Consider the following 20,653-nt stretch of genomic DNA (forward strand, 5'->3'; position numbering starts at 1 on the left):
CTTAGGAGGTAAAAGTACTGTTTGTTCAGGCAGCTACTTCCTCAGCAGGTGAGTTTGCCAGGAGAGAGCTGGATTCCCAGAGCTTGATTCTGCCAAGGGCTCGGTCTCCCTCCCAAGGTGGGACGCCCCCAGGATGCTGCTCCCTTCCCAGCCTCTGTGGCCTTCTCTTCACGCTGCTGCCCTCATCCTTTCCAGGCCGGTGTTCTGACAGGGCTGGGCTCCTGGTCACTCCCCAACCCCCACCCCCAGCCCACTGCTACATTAATGTTCCTAACATACCTTTTGAGTATATCCCTGCCAGCCCCACTCCCACTCAAATGCTGTTTCCCGGAGGGTGTCGAGGTGCCAGAGGGAGGGCTTGGGTGTCAATGCCAGGAGCAGGTGAGCTGGTTAGAGGTGGGGCAGCCGGGATGGAGAGCTTTGTCAGGACATCATAGCTCGGGGACAGAGGATCGGCTCTGCAACATGTCAAGAAATATGTTAAGTTCAGGAGGGGCCAGAGGAAGGTTTCACTACCAACCGAGACCCATTACATCAGGGGGCAAGGGGTAAGTAGGAGTGGGGACACTCAGGGGCAAATTCCTGTGGACAGGGTTCTGCATATGCCCTCTTTTTTTTTTTTTTTTTCAACGTTTATTTATTTTTGGGACAGAGAGAGACAGAGCATGAACGGGGGAGGGGCAGAGAGAGAGGGAGACACAGAATCAGAAACAGGCTCCAGGCTCCAAGCCATCAGCCCAGAGCCTGACGCGGGGCTCGAACTCACGGACCGCGAGATCGTGACCTGGCTGAAGTCGGACGCTTAACCGACTGCGCCACCCAGGCGCCCCTACATATGCTCTCTTTTTAAAAACCATTGACTGAAATATAAACAGAGAAAAGTGCACAAATCGTAAGTGTATAGTTGGATGAAATTCACAAAGTGAACACACTTGTGTTACCTGCGGCCGGATGAAGAGAGAGACAGAACATCGCCAGAACCCCTGAGGGAGAAGGAGAAACGCCTCATTTCCCCAGCCGTGGCTTCGAGAACTATAGATTAGTCTTCAAACTAGAATAATACTTTTCAGAATGCACTCGCTTGTGACTGTCTTCTTCCACTTAACGTTGCTTGTGACATTAGCCGGGTCGTTATCTGTACCTGGAGATTGTTTCCTCTCATTGCTGTGTCACACTCCATTATGACAACGTACCTCCATTTATTTGTCCATTCTATCATTAATGACATTTTGATAGTCTTTAGTCTGGGGCTGCAATGAATAGGCTGCTGTGAACTTACTTCTGTATGCCTCCTGATAAACACATTCTCTTGCTGAGTCATCGGGCCCGTGTGTGTTTTTGTTTTGTCATCAAAGGCTATGCATTTTCCAAAATGCTCTTGCCAATTTGCACTCCCACCAGCGGTGACGGCGGATCGCTGTTCCTCCGTGTTGCCAACACTTAGTACTTTCTGTCTTTTTATTTTAGCCAGTCTGGTGGGCGTTTATGGTGTCTCCTTTTGATTCCAATGTACATGTCCCTGATGCCTGAAAAAGATGAGCTTCTTTCCGTGTACTTGTTGGCCACTTGGATATCCTTTTTTAAAGTTACTACTTAAGTTTTCACTCATTTTCCTCCCGGGTTGTCTGCCTTTTTTTTGTTGATTTTTGGGCATCGTGTCCACCTCTGAAGGCCCAGGCCCTGGTCCTTCACTTGTGCTTTTCTTCTGTAAGCAGAAGAGCTGGGGTGGTTTGGGAAACCAGGGTCTGGCTGGTTAATTGCATATTCCCTGTTTTCCCTCGTCATTTACCTGTGGGATTAAGTTTGTTGTTCGGCTAGTGTCCATGCTTAGCCCCACATCAGCTCTCTGGCTTTATCTCTCACTCCTCCTACCCTCAGAAACCCTGGTGGGGTCAGACTGGACCACACCCCAGCCCCAGATCTCTGCTTCCCACCTCCGTGCCAGCGCTCAGGCACGATCTTCACCTGGAATGCTTTCTAGGAGCCTTTGGGGTATTCAAATCCATGTGCTTCCCCAACCCCATTCAAGGTTCAAATGCGATCCCCCCTCTTCTCTGATGCCTTTTCCAGCAGCAAGCAGCTCACCTCAGTCCCTTCCTCCTTGACGCTTGGCTTTTCATGTCTGTTTGCCTCCTTTGGCAATTAATTATATTCTGTCTTGTGATACCTCTTCTTTTTTTAAAATTTTATTTTTAATTTTTAAAAATTTAGATCCAAATTAGCATATAGTGCAACAATGATTTCAGGAGTTGATTCCTTAGGGCCCCTTACCCATTTAGCCCATCCCCCCTCCCACAACCCCTCCAGTGACCCTCAGTTTGTTCTCCATATTTATGAGTCTCTTCTGTTTTGTCCCCCTCCCTGTTTTTAGATTATTTTTGTTTCCCTTCCTTTATGTTCATCTGTTTGGTATCTTAAAGTTCTCATATGAGTGAAGTCATATGATATTGGTCTTTCTCTGACTAATTTCGCTTAGCATAATACCCCTAGTTTCAGCCACGTAGCTGCACATGGCAAGATTTCATTCTTTTTGATTGCCAAGTAATACTCCATTGTATATATATATATATATATATATATACCACATCTTCTTTATCCATTCATCCATCGATGGACATTTGGGCTCTTTCCATACTTTGGCTATTGTGGATAGTGCTACTATAAACATGGGGGTGCATGTGTCCCTTCGAAACAGCACACCTGTGTCTCGTGGATAAATGCCTAGTAGTGCAGTTGCTGGGTCATAGGGCCGTTCTATTTTTAGTTTTTTGAGGACCCTCCATACTGTTTTCCAGAGTGGCTGCACCAGCTTGCATTGCCACCAACAATGCAAAAGAGATCCTCTTTCTTTGCATCGTCGCCAACATCAGTTGTTGCCTGACTTGTTCATGTTGGCCATTCTGACAGGTGTCAGGTGGTATCTCATTGTGGTTTTGATTTGTATTTCCCTGATGATGAGTGATGTTGAGATACCTCTTCTTATCTTGTGTTATTTTGTGGTTTAGCTTTTTGTGTGTTTAGGCCCAATCTCCCTGAGGTGGTGGTGGCTCTGTGTTTCCCTCAGTGCCTGGCACACTGTGGGTGCTTATTTGAGCTAGGAAAGGGGAGGGGACAGAAGTCAGGTCACAGGGTGACCTGGTCATGCTCCCTTTACCTTCTCTGCCTGCCCACATGTCCCATCGCTCAGTCAACCAACACGCCTTTTCTATGCCTCTGCTAGGTGCCGGCCCTGTGCTGGAGGCTGGATAGAGACGTAGCAGTGAGTAATATCTACCATGCTCACTGGGGAGACGAGACAGGGGCCCCAGAGCTGCGGAGGGGTGTTAGAGACATGTGGGTGGGGTGATTCTGGGTGGAGTGGTCTGAAGAGACCAGACTGAGAGGCCTGAGGTCACTGCCAGGCTGCCCCACATCCTCATTAGGGGGGACTATGATCAGAAGGCTCCACAGTTGACTGGTTGATGGGGGAGCTTATGAGGTCCCTGTCCCAGATCTGATCCCCCACCAAGGCTCACAGCTGCTCCCAAGAAAGCAGCGTCACTCCCCTGTGCTTCATGCACCCCACTTCCCTCCTCACACGGGAGGCTGTGCTAGGAGATGGGACTTCTTCATTTCCTGCCAGTTCAGGGTGCTTATTAGTGCTGCAGCTGGGGTCGGGGGGAGAAGGCGGGAAGAGGGATAGCTCATTGTCGCACATTCCCCACTGCTGGGAGCGGTCATCAAAGCAGCTATAAGAGGCCCTGCCATCCCCTCCCTTTACCCCCAAGACAGCCTCAAAGACCACAGAATGGCTCTGCCGCCCCTGCTACCCCGATTCAGGAGGGCGGCCCGTTCTGCTCCCATCTGAGCCCCCGGAAGGGCAGTGGAGGGGGAGCATCCGAGGCCGTTGCCCTTGTGGCTGAAGATCCTACTCTGGTCTGAAGGCTTTTCTCAGCCCTGGAGACTGCCGGGCTTTCAGTGGGACCTCTTAGAGATTTCACTTAACATTTCCCGAGTGCTCCTGTCTGCCGGCCGCGCCTGGAGAAGTTAAGGACCCTGCTCTGGGGATTTCTCCTGTTAAATAAGACGAGACACCAGTGGGGGAGGCGGAGGATTGTCTGCAGCGGCCAGCTCGCACTTTTCATCTCCTGTTCCGGGGACTCTTCCTCTAATTCACTCTCACCCTGTGGGGCCCCTGGGCCTGGGAGGATCCTGCTGGGGACCGCCTTGGAGTTAGACCAATGGGTAGAGTTAGCCCAATGAGCTTCAAGAAAGCTCCAAGGGGAGTGGGCAGCGAGGGAAGGTGGGCTCCCGGTTCTTGGTGGCCATGGCCTGGGAGTGTGTGTGTGTGTGTGTGACTGGAGCTGGGCGTGGCCAGGAGTCAGGCTGGGACGTGGCGGTGTCACAGGACCTAACACCTCGCTGAGGCACCAGCTAGGCTGTATTGGCTCTGCTGGTGGCACCCGACTTTGAGTGACATTATGGCCACCTTGGAGGCATAACGGTGGGCTCCAGGCACCGGAGCGGGAAATGGAACAGCTGTTTTGCCAAGAGCTGTTCTCTTTCTCCTCAGGTCACCGAGAGCATAGCCCAGTGCCATTTGCAATGGGGGTGGCACTCGTCACTTCCGTGGAGCCCACGGACATCCACGTGCTCACTGAGGAGAATGGATTGTGCCCCCTCTCTGTCTACATGGCCCCTTGGTGGTTTGTTTCAGGAATTTGCTTGTTGGACAACACTAAGTGTGTGAGCCAGCAAGGGCTTCAGTTCCCTGGGAATGTTTTTAGATGGAGAGAAGCAGGGAGGTGGGGGGCGAGGAAGAAGCTGAGAATGTGTAGGAATAACGCAAATCCTGTGGTTAAGTAGGATTGGGGGTTACTTTCCCTTTCTCCTCTTGGGCACCTCCCTCCCCACCTTCTTGTTCCATCACTTATAACAGTGACACATTTCATCACCAACTGCTTCTACATAATGAAAGAATCATTCACAAAGATTCCATAGGTAGGACAGGGAAGGTCCTGTTGCTATATATATACCCCCTAGAGGCAGGAGCTTGTATGTTCCGGTTTCCTATTTCAGCAACAATTACATAAATGGCCCACATTAATTAGAATCCTCTGAATTTTCATGTCTGATTCTTGGAAGATCCAGAGTTAGCCAAAACGTATAGAGCCCCAACTAAGTAGAGGCACTTAGTGCTGTGTTCCGGGACACAGAGATGATCGCCATGGTTCCAGCTCTCAGAGCACCTGTATCCCCGGGAACCTGATACACAAGACATTACTTCAGTTCAGCAAGATGATGTCTGGAAGGATAGAAATACTCAGCATGCTAAGGAGGATCTGCAGGTGGAGGTGACATCCTGTAAATGTTTTGAAGAAGTGGAGGTCGCTTGTTGAATAGAGTGTCCTAGGTGGAGGGAATGACACAGATACAAGTAGAAAGGTGTGATTAGTGCTGAGGGCTTTCTGGGGTATGGGCTCAAGTGGGGACCTGGTTGGGGATGAGGCCAGATCATGAAGGGCCCTGAATGCCAGGCTGGGGAGTTTGGATTTTATCCCTTGATGGATAATAAGCAGGGGTGTGATAAGACCAGACGTGCATTTGAGAAACTTCAGTCTGGCGGAGATGTGATTCCTGATTTTCAGGGGAGCAAGGCAGAAGACAGGGAAAGCAGCTAGGAGATAATTGTGGAATCTAGGTGAGAAACGATGAGGGCCTGGGCCTCTGGGAGATGGAGTCTGCATTTGAGAGCTAATTAGGAAGAATCATGCACCAGACCTGATAACCAATTATAAGCGGGAGGCAGAGGGGAAGGAGGCTGGGGTGATCCCCAAGCCTCTGAACCAGGTGATGAGTGAATGACAATGGTGCTGTGTGTGGAGAAGGGAAAGGGGAGAGGAAGGATGGGTTTAATTTGAGGGATGAGAATGAATTTAGTTTGGGACGGAGTGAGTTTGGAGTGCCTCTGGGACATTGTGGAAATTACCAATAAACAGCTGCAAGTGTGAGTCTAGTGCTCAGGAGAGGAGGGGGCCTGAGGAGGAGACGTCAGGGGAGGTGCAGGAGTGGGGCAGGGAGGGAAGGCAGAGAAGGGGGTAGGGATGTCCTCCCCAGTGGGACAGGCATGGCCAGGGAGGCGGGGAGCTGTTGAAGCAGAAGAGGAGACGAGTGTTGCACCAGAGCCAGGGGAGAGGGGGTGAAGGGGGTGCGGGTGTTGTCAGATGCCAGTGAGGTGAAGCAAGTGCCCTGAGAACTGGCACTTCAGGGGCCCCTTGCAGAGCCGGATTGTGTCAGATTATAGAGCCAGTGGGTCAGCGGTGGGGAAGAAGGGGAGTGTGAGCACCAGGACGGGTGACAGTTTGTGTTAGGAAGAAGAGGTTTATGCAGATAGCTGGGGAGGTTGTGCATGTGTTGAAATTTATAAAGGGAATAAACTTGAGCTTATCTGTAGATGGAAGAGGCAAGGCAAGTAGAAGATAGACGAGCCACTGGGGAGAGGTGAGGAGCAGGGCCCTGGGTGGGGTTGGGTGTGTGTGTGTGGGGAGAAGGGCACAGGGAGACTGTGCTCCCCTGGGAGACTGGGGCAGGGCAGGGAGGCAGCCCTGGAGCTGGAGACTGAATTAGAATCCCAGAGGGAAAGGATAACAATGAGAGCCATGGGGACAGTGGAGGGGAGGCAGGGAATCCAGGGAGCCTCAGAATGAAAACAAAAAGAGTGGAAGAGGTTGGAGGTTCGTTGAGAGACACAGTTTCAGTCTCCAAATCACAGACTCTATACCTGGGTTCACACAGATCGTAGACTGGATTCTTAAAAGGTTGCCACATTTTTTTTTTTTTTTTTTTTAAATTGGCTTTGGAGGGGCGCCTGGGTGGCGCAGTCGGTTAAGCGTCCGACTTCAGCCAGGTCACGATCTTGCGGTCCGTGAGTTCGAGCCCCGCGTCGGGCTCTGGGCTGATGGCTCAGAGCCTGGAGCCTGTTTCCGATTCTGTGTCTCCCTCTCTCTCTCTGCCCCTTCCCTGTTCATGCTCTGTCTCTCTCTGTCCCAAAAATAAATAAACGTTGAAAAAAAAAATTGGCTTTGGAAAACTAAAATAGCAGAAAAATATGACAAACATCCATTTTCCCAGAACAGCTTTTAATGTTTGTCAGTCTTTTTTCCATGTGTTTAGAAACAATACAAATAATGTATGCACACACCATCTTTTATGAAATATGTGCATGGGTGGAAAACAGATGAAGCTAGAATCCCCTCCGGAGCATCACCGCCAATCTCACTCCCAGGCTCCCAGTCCACTTCTTCGAAGGCACCCATGAGGATTTTGCTGTGCACACTTTATAAGCCGTATAGTGTTGGGTTTTGGGTGTTGTATCAGTTATCCGATACCACAGCCTACCTGGTGATACTTGATAAAATGACTGAGAACAGACAACAAGCCCAAATTAGTGGCTTAAAACAACCATCATCTACTTTGCTCAGACATCTGAAATCTGAGCGGGGCTCAGCAAGGATGGCTTATCCCTTCTCCACATGGTGTCGGCCTCCACTGAGGCCATTTCAAGATGGCCCATTTATGGGGGTACCTGGCTGGCTCGGTCCATACAGCATCCAAGATGGCCCATTCACATGACCAACAAGCTGGTGCTAGCTGTAGCTGGGAGCTCAGTCGAGGCCGTGGGTTGGGGGCCTGTGTTCCTGTCTATATGAGCCCCTCCATGGCTTGCTTGAGCTTCCTCACAGCCTGGTCGCTGGGTTCCAAAAAATAAGGGTCCTAAGAGAACAAGGTAGAAATGCATTACATTTTTATTGCCTAGCCTTAGTCACCTAGCATCACTTCTGCCATAATTTATTGGCCAAAGCAATCACAGAATCCACCCAATTTCAAAAGGAGGAGACACAGACTGACAGACATCAACTGTCTGTCAATGTCAAAGTCACGTTGTAAGAAGAATGTGTTGGATGGGAGATAACAATGTGCCACAAGTGTGTGTAATACTTTTACCTAAACAGAATTTTATAGTCTATATTCTTCTTTCACTTGCTTTTCTCGCTCAACATCATGTTGTGAAATTTAGAACCGAACTTACTTTTTTTATGCACTTTGTGGCTGGTGTTCAGGTTCAAGCAGTGAGGGAGAGCCGTTAGCAATATCATGGGTCTAATTTCAGCATAGCCTTCTACTATTAAGGCCAAATGCTCGCCTGGTGGAAAGCTCCTGTTTTGGTGAGAGCTGTTCTATCTGAACACTGAGCCTGGTTGTCTGTTGTGAAATGCCAGATTCACACCACTTGTTCAAACATAAGTCTCAGCAGGAAAAGGCAAAGAGAAATATAATCAGCCAATATGAATTGAGGGAGGGTCTGTCTGCTAGAAGTTGTCAGGCAGGCAAAGAAATATAAGGCCGGGTTTTTGCCCTTGAGAAACTGGTAATCTGTTGGAGACAAGCACGCCCTGGGTGGTGAGGTTTGAAAATGGAGTTCAGAGGGTGGGATTGGCATGGGTTGAGAGTTCGGATCCGGCTTTGGGTGGGATGTTCTGCCCCTGGGTTCCTGCAGGCCGGGATGGTTCTCTCCCAACCTCCTGTTCCCAACACTGTGAAGGCACCCGGCTCCATAAATGCATGTTGAATGCAGAACACAGGACTTGAGTCAGTGGTGGAAGGGAGGGAGATGGACATCCCATGGCAGGGGCCGTGGCCTGGGCACCTGGGCTGGAGTGACAATGAGTCACCTGCCTGGCTGCAGGAATGAGAAAAGCAGTGGCCTTGGAGAAACTGGCCTTTGGAGTGAGTCGGGCTGGGATGGAACCTGGTTCTGACACTTACTCATGGGATGACCAGGGACAAGTTATTGTCTTCCCATCTGTAAACTAAGCAGACTGGTAGCTGTGCAACCGGCCGTGAGGACTAAGAGAGAGGACGCAGAGCGTTCAGTATAGGGCAACGCACATAGCTCCTGGTAGGAGCATGAAAGAGGTTAGCAATGATGGCCATGTGGGCGAGGGCCAGGTGACAGGTGGCCTGAACCTCAATTGAAGAGCTTTAATTTGGCCCATTAGGTGTTGTTTCAGATTTATCAACCTGGCTGGGTGGATTGGGTAAAGGAAGTGGGGGAAGGTGGAGCCGGACCAGCCAAGAGGCCATGAGAGAGGCCCATTTGGGCGTCAGCGAGTGAATATGTTTCATCCTAAAAGACTAGAAGTCCTTTCTGCTCTGTGTTCAGGATCTCTAGTGATGACAACTACAAATTAATATACTGTATACACTTTGGGTTTGAAAGTGCAAAGTGCCGCCTTTACCTGTGCTGCTTCAGCTCGGCCGTGCCTGTAGCTCTCAGGATCCCTTTGTTCAGGCCCCAACTCAGCTACATGGGCTGGTCAAATACTCTTGGCTCACTATGCTTTGCGTTCATAGTCTGGGCATAATTTTATGTTTTTGATAATTTATCATGTGTCTGTAAGCTCAATGAGAGTAGGGCCTATTAGCATGTCTCCAGGGTCTATTAGAGTGTCTGATAGGAGCTCAGTCAATAGCGGTTGAATGGATGACTGTACATTAAATATATGGTAATACAGACTCATTCTATTTCATGCGCCCAATGTCCACAGGTAATCACCGCATCGTATTTTTCCTTATACATATCACATGGTTGCACATGTAAAGTCCTTCATTCAACAGATACTTACTGAGACACTCCTAGGCGCCAAGCACTGCATAGACATGAACAAGAAGGCGGTGGCCCCCTCTCTGCAGCTTACATTTTGGTGGAGAGACAGTCAACAAGGTAAATACACGAACAAGGTAATTTCAGGTGGTAGTAAGTGCTCTGAAGAAAATGAAATGGCGATATAATGCGGAGTGACCTCTCTAAAGAGGAGACATTTGAGCTGAGGCAGGTGCCATGGACTGAATGTTTGTAGTGAGATTCACGTTGAAACTTAATCCCTAATGTGATGATGTTGGGAGGTGGGGCCTCTGGGAGGGGACTACGTCATGAGAACAGAGCCCTCATGAATAGGATTAATGCCCTTCTCAGGGAGACCCCTGTGAACTCCCTTGCTCCTTCCGCCATGTGAGGACATAGTAGAAAGACAGCCATCTATGAACCAGGAAGCAGGCCCTCACCAGACACCGAATCTCCCGGCACTTAGATCTTGGACTTCCCAGCCTCCAGAGCTGTGAAAAACAAATGTCCGATTATAAGCTACCCAGTCTATGGTATTTTTTTTTTTTTTTTTTTTTTTTAATTTTTTTTTTTTTTCCAGCGTTTATTTATTTTTGGGACAGAGAGAGACAGAGCATGAACGGGGGAGGGGCAGAGAGAGAGGGAGACACAGAATCGGAAACAGGCTCCAGGCTCCGAGCCATCAGCCCAGAGCGTGATGCGGGGCTCGAACTCACGGACCGCGAGATCGTGACCTGGCTGAAGTCGGACGCTTAACCGACTGCGCCACCGAGGCGCCCCCAGTCTATGGTATTTTTATAGAAGACTGAACAGACTGACACCTCGGGTGGTGAAAAAAGCAGTGAAGGGCTCAGAGCAGAGCCTGCAGGCTGGGAATCCCCAAGTATTACGGTAGAGGCCAGCATGGTAGGTGGAGGAAACATTGGTGAGGCTGGTGTGACCAGAGCAGGGCGGGAAGGGGTGCCAGCCGGTAGTTGAGTGAGGTCAGTGTGGTGGGCAGGCTGGACCATGCAAGGCCTTTAAGATCAGATTAAGGAGTTGGAATTTCATCCTAAGCACACTGGGAACTCTTGAAGAGTTTTAAGCTGAGGAGAGATCATGTGGCTCACTGTTTAAGAAGAATCCTCTGGAGGCGCCTGGGTGGCTCAGTCAGTGGAGCGTCCATCTTCAGCTCAGGTCGTGATCTCACGGTTCATGGGTTCGAGCCCCGTGTTGGGCTCTGCACTGCCATTTTGGAGCCTGGAGCGTGCTTCAGATTTGTGTCTGCCTCTCTCTCTCTCTCGGCCCCTCCCCTGGTTGTGCTGTCACTCTCAAAAATAAATAAATAAACATTAAAAATAGAAAAAGAAGAATCCTTTGGTTGGTAATGGATTGCACTCCCACTGGCTGTACAGATACAAGTGTGTGACTGGACATGCACGATCATGATGTGTACACATCATCATTTGTTAAAGCTCATCCTCCTCTATTTGTATATGTATCTAGATAACATCATATTACACAGATTTTCATACTCTTCCATACAGATGTTCACATGCTCGAATATACCATGCCAACATCTGGGTGTATGCATAATTAAATACACCTGTGCTCTCCCATCATTCACACAAGAATACTCACACAGTAGCCTGCCCACACAGGACTTCCCATGGTACACGTAAATTTCACGTCCATGTAAATGCACGTGCACACATTCACTCTTACCCAAAGTCAGCCAACTCTCACCGCCCATCACCCAAGCAATCTCATCCAGGTTTCTAATGGCAAATGAGATCAGAACTCTATGAGGAATTGTCCTCTCTGTTGAGCATGAATGTGCTAAATAAATCTCCCTGCCTCGAATAAATCTTGTACAGATGTAGAAAATGCATTAAAGCCTGAACAACTAGAGGTGGCTGGAGACGGTGGTGGGAACAGAGTAGTAAATCTGCGAGGGGCGTGCCAGCAGCGGGGGCCTCTCCAGTTGCCCAAGAGCAGAGAAGGGGGCTGGAAGTGTGGGCGAGTCTGCTTCCTGGAGGTCACCCCAAGGTAACTGTGGCCTCCTTCCCTGGGTAATGCATCCTGTCAGCTGGCGCCGTCTGGACCTCCCCCAAGGATATGGGTAGCGTAGGTCTTCATGATACACAAACATCCATGTCATTTGATCCATTTGGCGAGGAAAAGCCCTCATTGAGTCAAAACTCAGTTGTTTTGAGTTTGTTTTTGGAGTATCTAGACAAAACATCCATGTAGTTTTGGTTTGTTTGGGCCTAATTTGGATACAGATTGCTGGTTCTTTCCTGGAAAGTAACTGAGGTTTCAGGCCCACGGTTTTGTAATCTTGTTTGGGCCCTTTGCACTTACTTTTTGACTTAACCTGTTCCAATGCTGAAGTTGACCTGCCACATGCCACCCACAGTCTTGTGAGATTATCCTGCTGTTTATTCCGGAAGACTTTTGATTCCCATCTCTAAGCAAGATGCCGAGTTTTTGCTGCTGTGTACTGGATCATTTCTTCTGATCGATACTTTACGTCATTAATTTCCTCCTCAGCTGTGTTAAACCTGTGGTGAAGCCTGCCCGTTGAATTCTTATTTTTGGCTATTGTATTTGTCAGTTCCGAGCGTTGCATGTCATTCTTTTCAAAATATAATATGGTACTTTCTATAGCTTTTGGGTCCCTGCTGAAATTTCCCAGGTTGGCTTTCTATTGACTTGAACATAGCCAACCGTGGTTCTGGAATCAGCATCTGCTAGTTGTCATACCCGGAGTGCCTGTGGGTCTCTTTCTATTATCTGTTGTTCCTGCCTGTTCTCATTCAAGGTGCCTTGTTTCCTTGCATATCTGATTTTCTTCAATTGTGTGCTAAGCACTGTATTTGACAAATTGTATGCTACCTTCCCAGGGAGAGGAGTTTTTTGTTTTTTTGTTTTTTTGGTTTTTTTTTTTTGCTTCTGCAGGCTACCTGGGGGCTTTACTAGGGCACAGTACCTTAATTCAAGTTCAGGTCTTAGGTTTCTTATAACCAGAGAGTGAAAAGTCAGACCTGAAGCCCATCCCGTCTCATTCTGCAATGCATTTAAAGGATGATACTGTAGTTGAAAATAATAGGTAGTTTATCACAGTCCCATTTTGGTGGGCCCTGGGTGTTGACTTTTATTTCTCTGACCCAGGGGGGCCACCATGGGTGCAGGGGTGCCACACTCCATTTCTCAGTGGTATTGCCCTGATGGACAAATGACTAGGATGGGGTCCCGGAGCTGTGAGCTTGTCCCAGGCGAGCAGGAACAGTGATACTTCTCTCCAGCTCTGAAGTCACAGGTCACGTGGCTGACTCTGGTCTCCACTCTTCCCCAAACTTCTTTTAGCTTTTTTTCTGGAGTCAGGGAGGATGGTCATGGCTTTGTTTCTGAAAGTGGGGCTCCTCTTGTACCTCGTTCACATGCGTACTGGTTGAGGGCTAGTACCTCTGTCACTCCTGTTGTGAAGCCATGGGGGACAAGTGAAAGGTGCCTTTATGTTTTGTTGATCTGACTGCTTCATGAGACCAGCTGATGTCTTAGGGAAGTGAAAAGCCACCTAGCACAACTGCTAGGTTGCCTAGATCAGCACTGACCACGTGAACAGGCACAGGCTCAGTTGGCCTCTGCATCATGGAGAGGCCTTGGTATGGTGCACATTTAGGGTCCAGAAAGGGAGGGAGAGTCTGTGAAGGGAAGTCATGTTGAAACTTAGCTTCCCCATCCACAAGCCATTGAATACACTGCTTCTTTTGTTTTATCAATGATACCTGGGCTGACTATGGCTTCTTCAGAGACTCCATTGATCAAAAAGATGAAAGAACTGGGACAAGGATTCATTTTAATGCAGAGCAGTGACCCAGGGCTGTCAGGGGCGCTCTCCTTTCACTCTGTTTCCTTTCAGCTGCCTTCAAGCGTCAGGTTGTGAGAGGGTTAAGTTGCCCATCGCTTCCCATCCATGCTGTTCAGATCCAGACTTGGCCATTATAAATGGCCATGCCCACGTTATGCTCGCAGGCTCCCAGGGAGTGCAGTAATTAATCCTGGCGGGAACTTCATTAATCTTGATTTAGTGCCCAATGTAGTTGCATCCCCCTGCCCCCCTCTCCCTTCATTTTCCTACACAGCGAATGGCTCAAGGAAGAATGTTGGTTCCTGGTGATGGCTAGCTGGGGAAGGGGGTTCTGCAGTTCCTCAGCTCCTTGGAGCACACAGGTGCCTCACCCCAATTTTCAGCCAATAGCTCACTGCGTGCAAAAGGACATTTGGCAATGTAGGGGTTAAAGAGTTAAGTGCCTGATTCTCTCACTTTTCTATTACCTGCAGCCTTTTCTCTGGAGGGTTCCTGAGCTTCTGGAATAACAGCATTTCCTAGTTTCTTCTCCATCTGCTCCAGAGCTCCTGTGAGGTAGGGTCCCCACGGGACCTGGCAACCTGCAGGGGAGTTAAATTCTAACATTCTGGCATCATCCTAAACACTGAAAACACTCCCCCCCCCCCCCCCCCCATAACCTCTGGCTCACAGCATTAGGGTGTTTTCTGGGTCTCCCTCCTTTCTTGGGCTGCCATGGGCCCTTCTTCCTTATGAGTGCCGCCATATATGTCTGAGAGTACACATAAGGCAATGAATGCTTGGGGTGGGGTGTGATACCATCATCCTGAACCTGCAAGCCTTCTATTCATCAGACCTTCTCCTTCCGCATCAACTGGAAAAGCTGTCACCAGGCAGATGGCAGTGCCTTAGTTATGCCCAGGGCTCCTGGGTATGTGGACTGGATAAGAGGGGCACATTCATGTCTTTCCACTCAACCATAGTTCTTAAAATCTAGTAAAGGTAAGGATTAAACCTTAACTAGTATTTCTAAAAGGTGTTTTAACCCACAATTTAATGGAAAACTTAAAGAGATACAAGAACTTTGGCTAGTTATGCGACTTACAATATCTAATTTTGTATTAGTAGCTGATGTTTTCATGGCTTGTGTGGAATTAACGCGCTCTGAATTTTTTTAAGTGTATTTATTTTAAGAGAGAGAGAGAGAGTGTGCGCATGAGCAGAGGAGGGGCAGAGAGAGAATCCCAAGCAGACTCTGCACTGTTCAGCGCAGAGCCCTACCCGAGGGCTCGATCCCACGAACTGAAATCATGACCTGAGCAGAAACCATGAGTCAGATGCCTAACTGACTCAGCCACCCAGGCACTCCTGCACTTTGAATTCATTCATAGAGCGCAAGACTTTCAGGTTCATCAACGGGTTCCAGAATTTCTGAAACCTTGACAAAAATGAGATACAGACACCTGACCACCATGGCTTTTTAAATTCAAGTTTATATACTGAGAGAGAGAGAGAGAGAAAGAGAGAGAGAGAGAGGGAGAACGAGAACATTCAAGCAGGAGAGGGGCAGAGAGAGGGAAAGAGAATCCCAAGCAGGCTTCATGCTGTTAGTGCAGAGCGCACTGTGGGGCTCGATCCCATGAATTGCAAGACCATGACCCCAGCCAATATCAAGAGCTGGATGCTCAACCAACTGAGCCACCCAAGCACCCCTGACCACCATGTTTTTTTCTTCCACTCAACCATTGTTCCTCACATCCTTTCTACCTGATTTAACTCTTCTTGGCTTCTGGTTCAAGAAATACATGTGCCTTCAAAATGAAGGCCATCAGGTTCCCCAGGTCCCCTTCAGCAGTGCCTTGACTCTTTTCTTTGAGGAGATGCCTTGTACAGTGGTAGGTGGAACTTAAAACAAGACAGACCCAAGCCCAAATCCTGGCTCTGCCCTCAGCAGCCATGAGCTTTTCCACTGGTTACTTAACCTTGTTTCCTTTGGAAAACTGAGAGAGTTTTCTGCCTCTCAGAAATGTTCCAAGGGACAAATAGAATAATGCACATAAAGTACCTGGCATGTAGTAAGCACGCGATAAATGGGTGTTGTCCTTATGATCTTTTCCCAAAATAAAGGGTTTCTCTTTATCCCAGAATCTTTAAAGCTTGTAAATCTTAGAATAATTCCACCTATAACCATCACTAGCAGCCTCCACTTACAACAAACTAACTACAGAATAACGTTAGAATCCAGGTTCTATTTTTGTACTTGTTTGAGTAATGTGCTATAAACTTTATACACCACTTTCACATATATCACTCTGTTTACCTCCCACATCACACCTGAGAGTTCTAGACCACATTAAAAAAAGATTTAAAGCAGATATTTTGTGTTGTAGCCACAATTTATATGGTGTGTGTCTGAGTGTAAAAAATGGATGGGTATATGAGCAGATGATTATTTACATTTGTCTATGAATATGAGGGGCGGTTGTCAGAAGTATATTCCATACCTTTATATTCTGGGTGCACTCCAGGTCTCCTCCCTCTATTCTGTTCACACCAGGATGTCCACCTCCATCCCTCTGTATGCTGTTGAGCTGCTCTGTGGGCCTTGATAGTGCCAGGAGGAAGAGCTGCCTGGACATACCTAAGAAGCCTGCTGTGGGCTCGGTGAATTGCTCTCATGAAAATTATTTAGAATGGCCAACACTGGGGCCCCTGGGTGGCTTAGTCAGTTAAGTATCTGACTTCAGTTCAGGTCATGATCTCACAGTTTATGGGTTCAAGCCCTGCATCGCGCTCTGTGCTGACAGCTCAGAGCCTGGAGCCTGCTTCTGGATTCTGAATCTCCCTCTCTCTCTGCTCCTACCCTACCTGTAGTCTGCCTCTCTGTCTCTCAAAAATAAATAAACATTAAAAAGTTTTAGAGTGGCCAGCATAAAGTATCAGTACCACTTTCTTTCTGGCAATAGGCATACAGACACACACACATACAACAACAAGAACACACACACACACACACACAATGTGTTGGTTGTTTGTCTGCCCTTGGATCTATTTCCTGATCTTTACTCTGCTCTGACAGCAGGAAATACGTTTTCTAAGCTCCTTTGCTAACTGGCATCTGGGCCAGTTCAGCCGAAGGTGGAGTGGAAGGCTGGTGGGGTGTTTCTCCCTTTGCCTCAGGAGGCCTCTCTGTCAGCACCTGCGCCTCCTCTATGGCTCCAGTTCCTAATCGATGGTCCCAGATTCTAGTTCCTAATAGTGCCACCTCCTCCTGCTTTCCCTGTACCAGCTCTGGGAATGGTCATAGTTTCTTGCTATTGTTTTTCTTTGTGATAAATCTTTCCCATTTGGCTTCTGCCATTCAAACTCTCCCTTCTTTTCGTATTGTGTGTTAAGACATAAAGAAGATGCAGAATCCTGGGGCGTGGGGTTGTAATCTATGCAGGATTGCTCTGCAGGGCACCAGTGTGTCCCAGTTTCTTGGATGGGAGATTTCTCTGGGTGAAGAGAATTGTACCATTTCAACAGGTAGATTGAATCCAGATTCTGCTGAAACTACCAGTCAAGCTGTCAGATCACTGGGGAAATTTAAGCTAAATTAGTTATTTGGCATTATGAAGACCAGGGACCAGGTAAACTTTTCTCCTACTGAGAGCTGCTGACAAAACTAACTCATTTTAGTTAGCTTTTTAAAGAAATAAATTTGTGTCCCATTTATCTGCTTCTTAAATTAGGAATTGTGAACACAAGAGCCTATCAATAAGCACAAAAAATAACACAAATATAAATTTTGGGTTCACGACCAGTTAATGTGGATAGACAAGGAACCAGGGAGTGAGGGACAGATAGGAAGGGGAGAGACATGCTCCGAGGCTCTGTCAGAGACCCTGATGTACAGAACAAGAGAGAAATGTGGAGAAATTCATATTACTCACAAAACGATACCTCTCTCCTGTGGCCTTTCAGGATATCACAGCCAAAGACTTAAGTAGTTTTATTTCCCAGCTATAGGCATAGACTCTATCTGGAGGCCCAAGACATGGATCCCCAAACTTCCCTGTGGTTTGAGTCCAGTGGAGAAACACAAATCACGTGTTTATCTGCCTGCCTTCCTGACAAGTGCCTTGAACTTGTCATGTGTCCTCAGCCCAAGGTTGAGGACATAGTAGGTGCTCGTATATATATTTTTAAAGTAATTTCTACTCCCAGCATGGATGGGGCTCAAACTTATGACCCCGATATCAAGAGTTGCGTGCTCCACTGACAGAGCCAGCCAGTGCCCTGGTGCTCATTTCTTTTTTGATGAATGTCACAGAAATGGAATGAGCTAAAAAGCAGTGTAAGAAGTTACTTCGTTCAGTCTCTCCCCAATCCAGACATAACCTTTTGACTCCATGCTGTATGTAAGAGGTGGCAGCAAAGATTCTCCTTCTTTACTCTCTCTCTCTCTTTTTTTTTTTTTTTTTGCAATTTCCCTTTTTACTTTACCATGTTCATCCCAGAGACAAATTCATTATCCTCTAGAAGGCAGCAGAGTTTCTTAGAACAGGAGATGGGGGGAAGGATAGGAACAGAAGATATAAATAACCTTTAAATTATTTTAAATTTAAATTTAAATAGGCACTCCATACAATGGCATACTATATTCAGCAACAACAACAACAAGGAATGAATTGCTGTTACCTGCAACAACATGGGTGAATCTCAAAATAATTATGCTGAGCAAAAGAAGCCAGGCAGAAGGTTGTATACGGTATGATTCCATTTATATGAACTTTTCAAACAGATGAAATAATCTATAGTGAGAAAAACAAATCAGGGGTTACCTGGGGCTGGGGATGATGGGGGATTGAGCACAAAGAGGCAAATTTTGGGGTGATGGGGATGTTCTGCATCTACATTAGGATGGTGGTGAAGTTAACAAAACTCTTCAAACTATATCCTTAAAATTAGTATATTTTATTGTCTATATGTAATTATACTTCAGTAAAGTTGATTAGAAAACATGAAAATAAGGGCAATGGAGGAACTGGGCTTTGTTGCTAGTGGTGCACTCAGGACACCCAAGTTGGGTGTAAGTGAGTTGCTTTCCTCCTGGCTAAGGCTGAACCAGGCTGAAGTGCTTGAGCTTAGACTTCATAAGGACCTCTTGGGCTTATGTTAGGAAGAAGGAATGGGAATTGCTTTCCTCATTTCACGTGGAAAGGTCTTCCCAACACCCCCTTAGCAGTCATCTCCTCTCTTTCTGGAAGGCCCAGGTTCAGGCCCTGTGTAAGCCTGCCTCTCCATCTGTGAACGCGAGGAGGAGACAATTACTTGAAGGTAGGGACAGAAGAGCACAGGGCAGGGTAGCTGATTCCTCCCAAATTCTGCCTCATGGAATAGCTCCAGAGGGCACTCTCATGGAATCGTGGAGTTTTGTAATTTGGCTGACTTGCATTCAGGGGAGGAACTTCTTGGATTTCAAGACCATCAGAAAATGAGTGCAGAGTAGAGAAAGGGGAATCCATTTTGCTAAGAGCCCAATATACAGAGCATCCAGATGCCCAGGGCTGCTGGCAAACATGTTGCTCAGGCACGGGACTGAGTCCTGGGCTCCTGGATGCATCCTGCCCTGCATCCCCCTTGCCCTGTGGCCAAAGCAGGGCTTCCTTAGCCAGGCTGGGGAGTGTCTAATTCACCGGAGGAAGGCTTGAGGGGCGATGGGGTGGGTGGCTGGAGTACTGGAGAACGTGTTGGGAGAAGAGAGGTGCCCAAGGGAATTTTCACACCCACTACCTGCTGCTACTGCTGTGCGCTGACAGCTCCCCCAGTGCCCGACGTGAGATTGCTGCCAAAACCCTGTCACTATCCTACAGCGTTGTGAGTCCAATGTCATTGATGGCGGAGTTGCATCTGTTCTGTGAATATTGATTGAATGTTTATTACGTGACAGGCATAGTGTTAGGCTCTGGGGATAGGAAGAAAATCAAAAGCCAGTCCTGACCCTCAGGAGCTCCCAGTCTAGTTGGGGGAAACCTGCAGGTAAATGGGTAAATTAAGAACATGGAGGTGTGAACTGTAATGGGAAAGCAGAGGAAAGCTGAACCATACCAGGAGGAAGAAATCAGCCAGTCCTGGAAGCAGGACATAGCACAGGACAAGTGACCTGGTTTGTGCAACAAATCAATGACAGCAAAAAAGGGAGAGGCTCGATCATAGAATAACTTATTGGATATAATAACCAAATGCAAGGTGTAGACTCAAACAGTTTTTGAAAAAGGCAAAACTATACTACAAAGCTAGAGTAATCAAAACGGTATGGTACTGGCATCAAAGCAGACACACAGATCAGTGGAACAGAATAGAGAGCCCAGAAATAAGCCTGCACGTATACGGTCCATAGTTTCTGACGAAGGAGGCAAGAATATACAATAGGGAAAGGATGGCCTCTTCAATAAATGGTGCTGGGGAAACTGGGGAGTCACACGCAAGACAAAGAAACTGGACCACTCTCTTATATCATATGCAAAAATCAACTCAAAGTGGATTAAAGACTTGAACGTAAGATTTGAAACCATAAAACTTCTGGTGGAAAACAGAGGAGGGAAAAGAAATTTTTGAGGCAATCAGGAAAGTTTGAATACAGATTGGGTGTTATTTGCTATTAAAGAATCTTACTGTGCTACGTATGATGGTGACATCGTGGTCATGAAGATTATATTTTTAAAAAGTTTTTAGAGAGCCATGCTGAAGTATTTATGGGACAAATAACATGATGTCTGGATTCGCTTTAAAATGCTCCAGGAAAAAAAAAAAAAAGAAAGAAAATGTGGGGGATACTAGCTAAAACAAGATTGCAAAATGTTCATAAATGTTGAGGTTGAGTGACAAGCACATGAGGCATATTATACTCTTCTTTCTACTTCTGCGTAAGTTTGAAAATGTCCATAAATAAGAAGTCTTTTAAAAAAAGAGGTCCCGGGGGCGCCTGGATGGCTCAGTTGGTTGAGTGTCTCTCTCTCTCTCTCTCTTTTTTTTAAAGGTCTGACTCTTTTTTTTTTTTTTTTAATGTTTATTTGCTTTTGAGCGAAAGAGAGAGAGACAGAGGCGTGAGTAGGGGAGGCGCAGAGAGAGGGAGACACGGAATCGGAAGCAGGCTCCAGGGTCTGAGCTGT

The 20,653-nt window shown here is 47.4% G+C and overlaps 1 protein-coding gene across 3 annotated transcripts in view; it reads left to right on the forward strand.

The window, feature by feature from the left end:
- The window catches only part of SYT2 (synaptotagmin 2), a 109,019-nt gene that overhangs the window by 21,535 nt on the left and 66,831 nt on the right, over positions 1 to 20,653 (forward strand). Inside the window, exon 1 of one of the 3 annotated variants that reach the window (XM_086694505.1) lies at positions 18,225 to 18,249. The exons of the other annotated variants lie outside the window; for them this stretch is intronic. The gene's annotated coding sequence lies outside the window, so the exon portion shown is untranslated. Of the gene's footprint in view, positions 1 to 18,224; positions 18,250 to 20,653 lie in introns of those variants that run through there. 3 annotated transcript variants of the gene reach the window in all.

The sequence above is a fragment of the Puma concolor genome, chromosome E4 (assembly GCF_028749965.1).
Source record: "Puma concolor isolate L17-30 chromosome E4, mPumCon1.1.hap2, whole genome shotgun sequence".
NCBI lineage: Eukaryota > Metazoa > Chordata > Mammalia > Carnivora > Felidae > Puma > Puma concolor.